The following is a 13,384-nucleotide window of genomic DNA, read 5'->3' as shown; positions in this document are numbered from 1 at the left end:
GTGTATGCACAGGCAGGTATATACTTGTCCTGAGTGTCGCTTCGCGGATAGCAGCAATGTTTGAATTGCGCTACACAATACGATACTCTGCTTTCACGATTGGATCCAGAGTAGTTCGAGTGATTTCCAGAAATCACTCAAATGTTTCCAAACCTACATTTATTATTTTTCAGGTTCTTTATTAGTTCATGAAGTCAATTGTCCTTCTTGTTTTGCCCTTAGTTAAGTTGATGCAAATCACTCATGTAAACTGCTGAATCCACCCCTGGCTTTGGGCTTTCCAACAGCAGAATATTTTTTCACGATCAACATAAGTGGACTAATGACATAAGGGTAAGGTTAGGACTAGACTACGAGAAATCTATGCTTTTCGGCGTAGTCGTCAACATGATTTATTGAAAAACATTATTGGTGTTAGCTCGTCTTTCGGAACGCTGAGAGTGAGGCGCACGAAACTACTCTTCATGTTGTTGCTATTCGATCACAATTAAACGACTCAGTTGTCTTCCGGGTTGGGATGAAAACCATATGAATCACGATGAATTAAACGGAATCTTGGAGATTTTATTGCTATTAAATAAAATTTTATGTTTATATCAGACAAAAAATAATAATAACAATACCAAGACGCATGATTACATCACTACCAACTAAGAGAGACAGACTTTGCCTGACACAGTTTTGTTCCCCTTTCGGTTTTAAGAAGATTTTTTTCTCTGCATAGGCCCTGTTTACTTTTTACGGAATCTTGGTGGGAGGATCCCGAAAACGTCGCTGGTCTCTCAGCTCCAAAACCAAAGGGAACACTGCTACGTCTTAGCGGCAAGGTATCTGCACCGCAACTCAGTTCTGGAGTCAGCGACGGGCTTACATGGGTTGCCTGTTTGTTTGCTTTACGAGCCGCACAGGACGGCGAACCAGGCTGGTTCCTCGGTATCTTTTTTTTTATGTTCGAGGGTGATAGCTCAGCCACTGTGTTTTCGCACGGCGTTTGGAACCTTTCATTGTGATACAATCCTACACAGTGTTTCTTCTCACTCGTTGACTGCACGGAATGTTTCGCTCTTTCACTTAATTCTTGAGCAGCGGTTTCCAAATCAACAGGTGATGAGATTAGCCAAGAGTATGACGGGACCACCTTTGGAGGAGAAAAATCAGGGTTACTGCTTGCAGAAGTTTCGTGTCTTTCGTCGATGTTTACCGAGGTTGATGCATTGGGCCGTGTTTGAAATTCTTTGCTCTCTGTCCCGCTTTTGACATTAATGTTTTGTTCAGTGAACTTGTTTAAGTTTGAGTATCGGTTTGTTCTGGATACAACAGACCCCATGGCTTAATATAAACTTTGTATGTACCTGCTAACTCCTCACTCAAACTCAACTGAGTAGATAGGCACTGTGGCAGTATTTTCTTTTCAGATATAAACACGAAATAACGTTGGAAAAACATTCCCACACTTTGACACCTTAACTTAATTGATTGATTGGTAGAGAGTAGAATGTTCTCCAAGAAAAAAGGGTAATTACATCAAGGAAGAAAATTAGGGGATAAGCAAAACGTCAGCACGAAAACAACGGAAAACTTCCAGGGTTAGAACAAAAAATAAAAAGTAGACAGTAGGGGAGAGATTTGGTTTTTGGCAAGGATTCAAATTGAAGGTTCAGATATTCTATTTTAGAAATTTTCATGGATGTTTTTGCGGTGGAGGGAATGAATTTTTCAACCACATCCTGTCGAAGGGGTTAAGACCACTAATTAACAATGTTTATTGACGTGGCGCCGGTAGCTTCAAAGTCAAGTGATGATAATTATCTTAAGTCGAATCCAAAATTACCCCAATTTGCAGTGAGAATTTTCATCAACAACATTCATAGTTTGCACGATTTCTGATAGAGTCAATAATAATACAAAGGACTTAATTCCCGAGTCAGCACTTAACACTGATAAGCCCGGCGGTTAAATCATAATAACTTAACGGATAATTCTCCATCGCCGTCAATGATCCTTATTGATCCTGTTTCTAAACTCTTTGTATACTGCGTCAGCAATTCTACTTTATTGTTTTTTTTTACGTTGCGCCGCCATTTTGTCGATGCGACTGATTTACAAACGAAGAGTCAGTGCATTTTTGAGCAGGTTATGGAATTGACTGCACCGTTAAGTGGCCACTTAGGAAAGCAACAAGTCACCAGGTAATGATGGATTAACGGCTGAATTTTATAGAGCTTTTTGGCACATTTTAGGAAATCTGATGGTAGGCAGTTTAAACTACTCTTATGATTATGGCGAGTTGTCAAATTGCCAAAGGTAAGCCGTTATCACCTTAATTGAGAAAAAGGATAAAGACAAACGGGATTTGTCGAATTGGAGACCAATCTCACTTATCAATGTGGATGTAAAAATAGGGTCAAAAGCTATTGCAAAAAGATTAGAGAAGGTCTTACCAAACATCATACATTATAATCAATGTGCATATGTTAAGGGAAGAACTATTTTTGACGCAGTCAGAACGATAGAAGATGTCATGGAATTCTCACAAAGGTATAATCTTGAAGGGAGAATGATTTGTATAGATTTCAAAAAGGCCTTCGATACTGTCAGTAGAGATTTTCTATTTCGCACTCTAACCTCTTTTGGTTTTGGTCCATCATTTTTGCAATGGATACACACATTTTACAACAACATCTCAAGTTGTGTCATAAACAATGGTTTTTCTACCCAGCCCTTTGCAGTTGAAAGGGGAGTGAGACAAGGAGACCCCCTCTCTGCTTACCTGTTCATCATAGCGCTAGAAATTCTTTGTATTAGGGTACGCAGTAGTAAAGATATTAATGGTATTAAGGTAGATAATGAAGAGATCAGATTAAGCCTTTTCGCAGATGATTTAACTGGTTTTTTGAAAGATAATCTTTCGCTTGTGAACTTTCTTAAACTTATAAAAGATTACGGGACTTGTTCAGGCCTGAAGATTAACCACGATAAATCAGAAATAATGATATTGGGTAATTGTTCTTCTACTCTACAACAAGACAATGTCGTTTCATGCAACTTAAAAATTAAAAAAGTTGTTAAAATTCTGGGAGTGCACTTCACCTATGATTTTCGATTGAAACAAAAATTAAATGTTGATGAATTAATTAGTTCCATTCAACAAAAACTACGAATTTGGAGGTGGAGGGATTTGACGATTATCGGAAGAATTCAAATTGTCAAAACTTTTATCATTCCTATTTTCCTGTATCGCGCGAGTTTGATATTAGTAAATAGGGAATTTGTGAAAGATGTGAACAAAATTATCTTCGATTTTATCTGGAAGGGGAAGGACAAAATCAAACGCTCTGCTCTTATTGGTGACATTGAAGATGGGGGACTTAAAGCCCCACATTTAGATTCTATAATTGAGACTCAGAGAATCCTCTGTTGCAAAAAGTTGGCAAGCGATCAACCGAGCAATTGGAAAAAAATTGTACTGCATTATCTTGAACCTGTGGGGGGTAAACTTATTTTATGTTGCGATTTTGATTTGAAGAAATTGCCCATAAAGCTTCCAGCATTTTATGAAGAATGCTTTAAAAGTTTCGCAAAATGTTCCGCAGCAACTCACACAAGTATACAGGATCAAAATAGACAAGATCTTTCAAAAGCTATTGTGTGGAATAATAAATTTATTTGTATCGGTGGCAAATCTGTGTATTTTAAAAATCTCGCAGAAAAAGGAATTCTTCGAATAGGGGATCTAATCTCGGAAAATAACGAATTTATTGTTAAAAGTAATTACAAGTTGAGAGAATTAAACACCTCGCCGTTAGATATATTTAGACTTATTTCTGTAATAGACGCCTTACCAGTTGAATGGCGCGAATCATTAAACACGCTTGCTTCTACAGCTGACGAGCCTTTCAATTTGTATAACGAAATTAAATTAAGTTTTAATGACAAAAACGTTTTAATTGAAACAGTCATTTCAAAGACTATATATAAAGAACTTCGAAATAGAATCATCACTCCACCGACTGCCCAACTGAATTTTAAGACTCATTTTGTTAATGATGTTTTAGAATGGAAAGAGATTTACAGCTTGCCATTTCGTACTTCCTTGGACACAAAATCGCGTGAATTCCAGTATAAACTACTTAACAGGTGTCTCATCACAAATTCTTTTTTAAACAAAATTGGTATTATTCCATCCCCGGCGTGTTCCTTCTGTGGCGAAATGAACGAATCCTTGGAGCATTTTTTTATTTCTTGTCGTTATACTAAGGATTTCTGGGCTGAGGTAATAAAGTGGTTCGATAATCAAGGCGTAAAGATAAAACACCTCTCTGAAAAAGATATAATGTTTGGTATTTTAAGGTGCGAAGACGAATTATTAATCAATCATATTTTAATAATTGCCAAACAGTATTTATATTCTTGCCGACAGAACAAATCTCTTCCTTCAATTAAAGTATTAAACCTCAAAATTAAAACGATCCACCAACTCGAGACTATGATCGCAAAATCAAATAATAAGCTAAAAGCTCATAATATGAAATGGGACAAGTACAAAAATTATTAGATGATATAGAATCTCGTGTTTGTTGCTGCGCTGTACTAGTATTATATTTAGAAGCCGAGGAGAGCTAAGAGGAACTGTGGGTTGTGTATGTAGATATATGATGTACCGTGTCTGTCTGTTTATGTGAATTATGTTTGTTTATCAAAAATGTATGTAACTTTGAATTAATAAAAATTAATAAAATACAAAAAAAAAAAAAACTTAGGAAATGAAAGAGCACTTCTTTTATCGTGTTTGACCCCTCTTTTGTGGAACCTGTATTTAAACCAATTCCCATGAGTGACCGCTAAATAAAGGTTCGACGGTATTTTCCCCATGAAAATGAAAGAAAGGAAACCAGGAAAAAGGAAATTATTTGGTTTTACTTCTCCCTGAGTGTGTTCCTCCGGCCTTCGTGAGGATTTTCTTTCAAATATCAAAATAAGTGAAAATTCGAATACTCAACGAAAAATTAAGATTTGAGTTTTTTTGCGCTCCCTCTTTCTTTTCCTTTTTTTTCCCAAAAACCAAAGGTGCTGAAAATGACAAATAAATACACTATTGAATAAAGGAAAAATTGAAATATTTCAAGCTTAGATCATTTTATCGCTTCAACTGCGCTAAGTAGTTCACAGAGACAAGTTCATTTTCTTCATAAATTCTAATATCACACGGCATCCAAGGAGGCGAGAGAGACTTAACGGAATGCAATTGACCCAGCCATTTTTCATCACAATGATACTTATTATCCCTTTGTCGCGCAGTATGGCGCATTTTGGCGGGCTAAAATGGAGATTCTGGCGGACGCACGTACGATTGATTTATTGTTTAAATTGTTTCTTGTAATCTTTTTTTTTTTTTTTTTCAGTTCGTATCCCTTAGTCCCTCGATGACTTCCAAAGTCACGATAACAATAATAAAAAGAGTTTATATTCTTGGACATAAATATGTTTTGGGCCCTTCTTAAGGCTCATTTTAACTCTCGCCTCACGGCTCGGGCTGCAACGACTCTGAGTCTGGCCCAAAACATATTTATGCCCGAGAACACAAACTAGTTGCGTAATGATGGTAGTATTGTTTTTAAAAAAGAAATGAAAGGAAAGACTTAATTTTCAACAGACTAAGGTAAGCGAATTTCTTTTTCACCTTTGAACGAAGTGAAGGTGCTAAAAAAGACAAATGGATGCGAAATTCCATAAAGATAAATTAAATTACAAAGGGCTTCAATCATGCTATCGTTCTAACTACACTAATTAATTGGTTTTAAACAACTCAGAGGTAAGTGCATTCTTCAACGAGACCTTTAATGTATGTGCCGTATTACCTCAAGTATTCCTATAGATACGAGCCCATTTCTTTAAATCGCACCCAACGGAGTAAGAGTTACTCAGTGGAATCGAATTTCTACAGATATATTTTTGAACTAATGCTTATTGTAAGTTTTGTTATAATGGAAGTATTGTTCTGAAAAAAAGAAAGGAACGAAAACAACAAAAGCAACCAATATCAGCAACTAATCGTTATTGGGAAGGAAGTTTGACCAATGACAAAACGTTACGTTATTATTCCCTACTTCACCTGCTACACCCCGTCGGCCATTAATCAGTGGAAAATTACCCTGTAAGATTATTCTTTCTTAGATCGCGTGGAGGTTACGTTGAAAAAAAAAGTTTGAAAAAGCCGAGGTAAGGAAACTCCTTTGCGTTATTTTGTATATTTAGTTTAGAAAAAACCTTCGGATTCTCCTTCTTTATTGAAATGATCTTTTTTACTAGATTTCTAAGACAAGTAATTTGGAAGTAGATGAAGGGCAAATGTATATTTGCAAACGTATGTTAAAAAATCCAAGATTTATTGTCTCTGTGTTAGGGGAAATACGGAGGTTATGGCTTGCATAGAGACGCACAGAGGAATGTGCACACAGGCGAAAAGATAATTCTTTTTTTTTCATGACTTTTGCGAGAATTTAGCGATTGATCAATCCAAATCATGCGCAAATACTTTTCTTACAGTTAAGTGATCACTGAGGATGTAAGCGTAAGTGTTTGGAAAAAGTGACTCTGAAATTTAGGATTGTGACAGGAACACCTGTTTTTATGGACAGATGTTAACGAACACTGATATCTTTTGTAATGTTTTTGTTTTTAACCAGGGCTCAGGCACAACATGTCTATCGTTAAAAGTGTTTGTATTTTGCTGCTTTTGACAGCTATTGCTTTGGAGGCAACCCCATTGTCAGGTAAAGGTGACGTTCAGCCTGATTAGATAGTACATGAGTACACTAAGTAAATCATTAGAGTAATTATACGCGCACACATTGAAATTTTGGCAGGTAAGTGGGAATGTTACCGAGCAGGGGCAGATCGAAGGGAGGAGTGCAGGGGGTGCACACCTCCCCCCTCCCCTCCCCCAGATAAACTGCAGCTTTCTAATATAACTTCATGGTTAAAGAAAATTTCACACCGTGTTATTGCCAGCCATAAGCCTTCTTCTTCGTTCTTCGCTTTTAAAATTTGTCTACGTCACCTGTCAGTTACCAGTTACGTCTTCCTGGATCTGCCCCTGATGAATAAATGATTAGGCAAGATGGAAAGCAAGTAAGTTACATCAGAAAGAAATAAGGGGCTGTTTAATACGACAGGTGCATTTTAAAACCGTGGAGATTGTGTGACGATAAATTTGTGTATGAGTTAAATGCTTATACTGTTGGTACTGAAACACTGAAGATAATTTAATTGGTTCTTACAGGAACAATGAAAAAGCAAGTAAGGAGATCACCATTGATCCATCCATGCAGATACACGTGTATACCTTTTGGAGCAATCTGTAGCGGATGGATAGTGGTTACTGGTTCTTGCGGAGGGACGAATATATGCTGTCAAGTCGTTAGTATTTAATTGTTATTAAGCCTTTTTTTCATGTACTCAGGTGACTCACTCACTCAAGGTAGAATAGCCCTTAAAGTTAACGGGTAATGTCAGAGGACAAGGTTCCAAGTGACTTGAATAATTAACAATTACTCGCCGAAGTAAAGTAAACTCGATTCAAGACATAACTCATTCATTCATTCATTCATGTATCCATCTAGCTCCATTTATCCATCCATCTTCCCATCCATCTATCCATTCTTTCATCCATCCATTAAGAGAATATAAACTGAGCTTAGTTTATAATATTTTGATTCATCCCTCTATCCATTCATTGATCCATTCATTCATAAATTCATTCATAAATTCACTCATTCACTCATTCACTCATTAATCCAAATATCTACGTAAATCATTCATTCTTTTTCAGTTGTTTGGATGAAAGGCATCAAGAAACATAATACCAGTTGTGACTGTTTAGTATTTCTAACGGAGAGAGCTTCGTTGTATTTACATAAGAAAATTATAGAGTCACAAAAATAAACTGAGATAATTGCCCAACTCTTGAAATTCTACTGTTTTTGGACGAGTTATATAACTCGTCAAGAAAAATGCCGGAGCGGTCAAAAACTGGCCGGTCTGTCAGACTGAACAAGTTACGAAGCGTAGCTGGCATGAGACCGTTAAGATGACGATTTAGACCGATTTAGACCGTTAAGATGACGATTTAGTAATATTCTATGTTGCACTCAACGAATGCTCACTAAAGAATGGATTAAAAATCGCTGAAGCTAACGGCTAAAGCATGAACGTGAATGTAGTCAACACAGCGGGCAAATGCAGGGCATTCGCGAAGGGATTAGCTTTGGCCCCCGCGCTCCGATTTCCTATCCGAAAATTGAGAAGAAAACATAAGAAACAACCGCTGTCTCGCAAAATATGCGAGAGAAATTGAAACGTTCAAAGAAATCTGAAAAGGGAAAAAAAAAAAAGGTAGGGAAAGGAAAACTCGAGACCTTTCAGACGCAAAGATTCACGCACGGGTATCCTGTCTTTCTTTCTTTAGCTTTACCGAAAAGGTTCTACGCTTCCAAAACACTGCGACTGATTGGCTTGTGTGGGTGTTGGTAACTCGTGTGAGACAAATTTGGTTCTGACAGCCTGAAAGCATGCCACCAAACCCTTATAATCTTCGTACATACGTAGACGTTTAACCGCTAAGTTTCATCTATCCGTATATCAAAGATGTTATTTCAGCATGTAATTTCAAAGCACCCCCCTAAATTTAAAAATGAAGTAATATTTCCTTCGCGTTCGACCAGCTGGTGGACTGCTACATTCTATAGTACCATAAGCGGTTCCTTGACAACTTTAAAAATTTATTCTTAATAATTGAGACAAAAAAAACTGGTCGAGTCTTTAATGACAAAAAAAAAATTTGTTTACAACAATGACAGGGTAATTGTTATCCTTCAGGTGTTACCGCTACTGCTCCACCTATTCAGCTTATTTATAATTTCTTCCAAAAACAAAAAGAAAGGAAATTAACGTTAGTCAAACAAGGATTATTTTTTTGCATCTTCAGGTACACCCTTCTCTCGTTTATGTTCCTTCTACTAAATGTAAAAAAAAAAAAGAGAAAATCCCATGAAAAACTCAGTTTTGAGCTTCTTTTCCACCCTCACTCCTTCTTTTCCGTGATTCCAAAGACCAAAGGTGCTGTAAATGACAAAAATTGGATGAAGAATTCAGCAAAAGAAATAAAATGATCCCTAAACTTAGATAATTCTATCGTTAAAACTGCTCTAACTTATAAGTTTTAACAACTCAGAGGCAAGTACATTCTTTAACAATACCGACTGAGGCGCAGTATGTGCGCTTTAACCTTCAGAAGTATTCCAATATATGATACACCACGAGCATATTTCTTTGCTATAAAAATTGCAACCAAGGAGGTGAGGGTACCTCAATGGAATTCAATTTCCCAGCTACATTTTTAATTAAAATAGTTCTGTTATCTTTCAACAAAAGCCTTAAGCCGTGATAATTCTATTGTTATAACAGCACTAACTGATGCATAGCTGACAACTTCCTTAACAAAAATTAATTGAGACGCGATATGTGCAGTTTTTCATCCGTTAAGATTCCAATATAATACACAACAAGCCTCTTTCTTTAGTTTTTACAGTTTGACCCAAAGAAGTTGGGGGGGGGGGGGGGGGGGACTCAACAGAATGTAGCCACAGCTACAGTTTTCAACGAAACGTTTATTGTAGGTTTTATAATAATGGTAGTACTGTTTTCAGAAAAGAAAGGAACAAAAGCAACCAATATCAGCAACTAATCGTTATTGGGAAGGAAGTTTGACCAATGACAAAACGTTACGTTATTGTTCCCTTATTTCACCTGCTACACCCCATCGGCCATAAATCAGTGGAAAGTTACCCTGTAAGATTATTCTTACCTAGAACGCGTGGAGGTTACGTTAAAAAAAAAAATTTGAAAAAGCCGAGGTAAGGAAACTCCTTTGCGTTACTTTAAATTTTTAGTTTAGAAAAAACGTTCGGATTCTCTTTCTTTATAAAATGATATTTTTTAAACTATCTTTCTTAGACAATTTATTCGGAAGTAGATGAAGGACAAATGCATATTTGCCTTCAGGCTATAACTGTAAGGATAAGATCTAAAGTTTTTTTCATTTTGTGTTCACAAATAAGGCATTCTATTTTAACTACTTATTTATTTACATAGGGCCATTTAAACACGCATTAGCCGTAAACAAGATTCTTAGATATATTTTCCGTTTCCCTTTTGTTTTTTTAACTAACTGATCGACTTTAGGGGTAGCGGAAAGAACAAGTTTAGAAAAATCCAAGGCTAGTTGTCTCTGTGTGAATAAAAATACGGAGGTTATGGCTTGCATAGAGACGCACACGGAGATTTGCACACAGGCGCAAAGATAGCCTTTTTTTTTCAATGACTTTTGCAAGAATTTAGCGATCGATTTAATCAAAATCATGCGTTAGTACTTTTCTTAGATGTAAGTGATCACTGACTCGGAAATTCAGGACTGCGATAGAAACACCTGTTTTAAGGACAGATGTTCATGAATACTAATATCTTTTGTTTTTTAACCAGAACTCAAGCACAACATGTCTATCGTGAGAAGTGTTTGTATTTTGCTGCTTTTGACGGCTATTGCTTTGGAGGCAACCCCATTGTCAGGTAAAGGTGACGTTCAGCCTGATTAGATAGTACATGAGTACACTAAGTAAATCATGAGAGTAATGCTATACGCTGACTGTGTCTGCTACATAGTGTTTCACGTTTAACTTTTAGCAATTAAGTAGGCGTGTTAGTAAATGGGTGAAAGCAAGACAGAAAAATTGGGAGCGGACTGGTGCACTTTAAAACTGTGGGGATTGTGTGTTGATAAAATTTACGCAATTTGAGTTAACTGTTTCTACTGTTAAGCACTAAAAAACTAAAGATAATTTGATTGGTCCCGACAGGAGGATTAAAGAAGAGATTGGGACAGCCATATCCGTGCACCGACTCGTGTGTACCAAATGGAGAGTGTGACGGGTGGCCCCTGTTATATGGAGTCTGCAGTGATTCCACCATGCAATGTTGTGATACCGTTAGTATTAAGAATATTATTGTGAAGATCATTTATTTGCTCGGCAATAAAATTCATAATGAAATAACTGGCAGCATGACGGTTATAGTTCCAGAAAAGAAGTTCTAAGTTCCAAGTTACAAGTGACAAGGCTCAAAAATACTTGCAGCTTAAATTTAACCTTTTTGTAATTTCTGAGCGACTCGATCGAATTCGAAAGACTCCGTGTAGTTCCAAATGGCTCGTAGTCGAATGCTGCACTTAGAATAGTAGAGAATGACTTGCAAGTAAAGTCGTTATCCGTTTTGTTTTGTTTTTGTTTTTGTTTTTGCTCTTTTTTCCTGGGACAAATTCTTCGACTAGCAAAAAAGCTTTTACTCTATTATAATATGAAAGTATTCATCCATTTATCCATTAATTTAGCCATTTTCTCATCCATCCATTTATTTATTCATTTTTTTTTTACTTATTCTTTCACTCCTTCATTTATTTAATTATTCATTCATTCACTTATTTATTCATTTATTTGTTCATCCATCCATCCATTAACTCATTCACTCATTAATCCAAACATCTATCAACGTATATCGTTTTTCTATTCTTTTTCGGTATGTGCAGTTTATGGGGTGAATGTCAGCAAGAAATACAATACCGTTGTGACTGTCTAGCATTTCTAAAATTATAGAATCAAAAAATAAACTTGAGATAATTGCTCAACACTTGAAGTTCTATTGCCTTGGATAAATGCTGTCATATAACTTGTTAAGAAAAAAAAGCCAAAAAGATCAGGCTTCGGCTGATTCATTAACGAGTTCATTAAAATTCATGCGATAAAATGTATGATGAAATAGCCCACAGCAGTGACGGCTTGTTCCACTCAGAGGATAAGTTCCCACTCACTTGAGTAAGATCCAACAATACTTGTGGTTTTAACTTAGGCTAAATCTTCATTCTGTTTCAGGAATGGTGAATGATGCTTCTCATCAAGTGTGACAGTTTAGAATCGTCGTGGATGAAAACTTCACTGGAGTTACATCAATAATTTTGAGGTCACAAAAATAAACTTAAAATAATCAAACAACCTTTGAAATTCCGTTGTTTTAAAAAAATACTACAGCGTAAGTCCCTTTAAAAAGGTGGGGCCCCTTTAAAAAGGTGGGGCTAACAGAGACCGGCCAGTTTGTGAGACTAAACAAGTTACGGAACACAGCTAGGATGTGACTATGCTGATAAAATGACGATTCCCTAAAAATTTTATGTTGCACTCACATAATGCACATTATGGTGACAATGGTAGCAACATTAGGTAAAAAAAAAACAAAACTAGGCTATTAAGTCGGCAGTCACAGACTGTTGTTTCGGCCTGATCAGGTTGTTCAACCCATAAATAGATATACATAAGCTTGAAATTCTTCAAAGAAATTTATCCGTGTTCTCAAACTCCTTTAAACGAGTCTGGTAGACCATCATATGGAACATATTTTCGCAAGGATATTCCTAACCTTTTACTTTCAAGCTATTTCGCATTGCACATACCTTCCTGTCAAAGTAAAATGGGCGTGCCTCCCTGTAAAATGTGCATGTCTCCTTGTAAAGGGCACATGCCTCCTTGTAAAATGGACATGCCTACCTGTAAAAGGCATGTGCCTCCCTGTAAAAGGCACATGCTTACCTGTTAAAGGAATGTGCCTCCCAGTAAAGGGCACATGCTTCCCATTAAGTTGCTGAGATCAAGGGAGAAGATCCATGTAATTATCTTCATTTATCAACTCAACAGTCTGGTTCTATTGTGAAGTAGGGTCATGCATATAAATATTACGCCAGTCTTTAATTTGTGATCGCTGTTAAGAACCAAATGGGCAGTAAGTGAAGACAAATATTAAAATTTGGATAAGCTTATTGCATTTGATGGATAACTTAAATAATAATAAAGTTGCTATACACACTTGTAAGAGCAAGTCTATCCAGTAATTATAAAATCTTGAGCAGGTTTAATTAGCACAGTAAACAATAAAACCTTTAGTATCGAGTTAAGTCTGCAAAAGCGTTGACTAAAAAAACTTACCTTTGCTTTGTTTATCTTATATGAAATAGGTGTTTTTAAGAGATTTTCCGTGATTTTCATGAGTGTATTGGTTAGATATAAAAAGTAAAAAAAAGAGAACAGAAAATAAGCGATCGACAAGAGCAAAGGACCAAAAATTAAACAGTCAGCAAAGCTGCTTAACCCTTAAATTCCCAAGTTCTGATTCTTAATTCTCCCTTCTAGCTGCTACATATTTCCTCATAAAATTGTTTCGAGAATTTGGTGTTGGATCAAGATAGCAACTTCCACCTGATAAGTTTGAGTCTTCTCACTACCTG

The 13,384-nt window shown here is 36.4% G+C and overlaps 3 long non-coding RNA genes across 5 annotated transcripts; 2 read left to right on the top strand and 1 right to left on the bottom strand.

Annotated features, from left to right (window-relative positions):
* The first annotated feature begins 5,171 nt into the window (after positions 1 to 5,171).
* LOC149037036 (uncharacterized) lies at positions 5,172 to 8,426 on the top strand. Of its 2 annotated transcripts, XR_016181010.1 has the most exons (4): positions 5,172 to 6,219; positions 6,687 to 6,773; positions 7,283 to 7,419; positions 7,832 to 8,426. It is a non-coding gene; the product is annotated as an uncharacterized LOC149037036 (long non-coding RNA). The 2 variants fall into 2 exon arrangements; XR_016181009.1 differs by lacking the exon at positions 5,172 to 6,219 and having other exon boundaries at positions 6,308 to 6,773.
* Positions 8,427 to 8,806: 380 nt separating this feature from the next.
* On the bottom strand, positions 8,807 to 12,921 carry LOC149037035 (uncharacterized). Its single transcript, XR_016181012.1, has 2 exons — positions 12,651 to 12,921; positions 8,807 to 9,120 (listed from the first exon to the last, which is right to left on the bottom strand). It is a non-coding gene; the product is annotated as an uncharacterized LOC149037035 (long non-coding RNA).
* On the top strand, positions 9,817 to 12,098 carry LOC113676892 (uncharacterized). 2 transcript variants are annotated; one of them, XR_003446749.2, is made up of 4 exons: positions 9,817 to 9,914; positions 10,540 to 10,626; positions 10,914 to 11,041; positions 11,982 to 12,098. It is a non-coding gene; the product is annotated as an uncharacterized LOC113676892 (long non-coding RNA). The 2 variants fall into 2 exon arrangements; XR_003446750.2 differs by lacking the exon at positions 9,817 to 9,914 and adding an exon at positions 10,148 to 10,292.
* Positions 12,922 to 13,384: the final 463 nt, after the last annotated feature.

Source organism: Pocillopora damicornis, chromosome 11 (assembly GCF_964200805.1).
Source record: "Pocillopora damicornis chromosome 11, jaPocDami1.2, whole genome shotgun sequence".
Classification (NCBI taxonomy): Eukaryota; Metazoa; Cnidaria; class Anthozoa; order Scleractinia; family Pocilloporidae; genus Pocillopora; species Pocillopora damicornis.
Note: the sequence above shows the minus strand (reverse complement) of the source record. Positions and strands in the feature narration are given on the sequence as shown.